The sequence below is a fragment of the Falco peregrinus genome, chromosome 2, assembly GCF_023634155.1.
Source record: "Falco peregrinus isolate bFalPer1 chromosome 2, bFalPer1.pri, whole genome shotgun sequence".
NCBI lineage: Eukaryota > Metazoa > Chordata > Aves > Falconiformes > Falconidae > Falco > Falco peregrinus.
In genome coordinates this window covers 108,619,980-108,620,221 of record NC_073722.1, presented here as the reverse complement: position 1 = coordinate 108,620,221, position 242 = coordinate 108,619,980, and positions in this window count along the sequence as shown.

Below are 242 nucleotides of genomic sequence, written 5' to 3'. Positions count from 1 at the left end.
CCGGCAATCCGCACTGCCCGGTCCCCGCACGCCCCGGTGCTCCGCCGCCCCCCCGCCCCGGCTTCCCACACCGTCCTGCCCCCGCACCCCCGGTGCCCGTGACCCCCCGGACCTGGCTCCCCGCACCCGCACCTCCCGGTGCTCCGCGACCTCCCAGCCCAGCCCCGGCTTCCCACACCGTCCTGCCCCACCCCCTCCGGGGCCCCGCGGCCCCTCACACCATCCTGCCCCCACATCCCCCC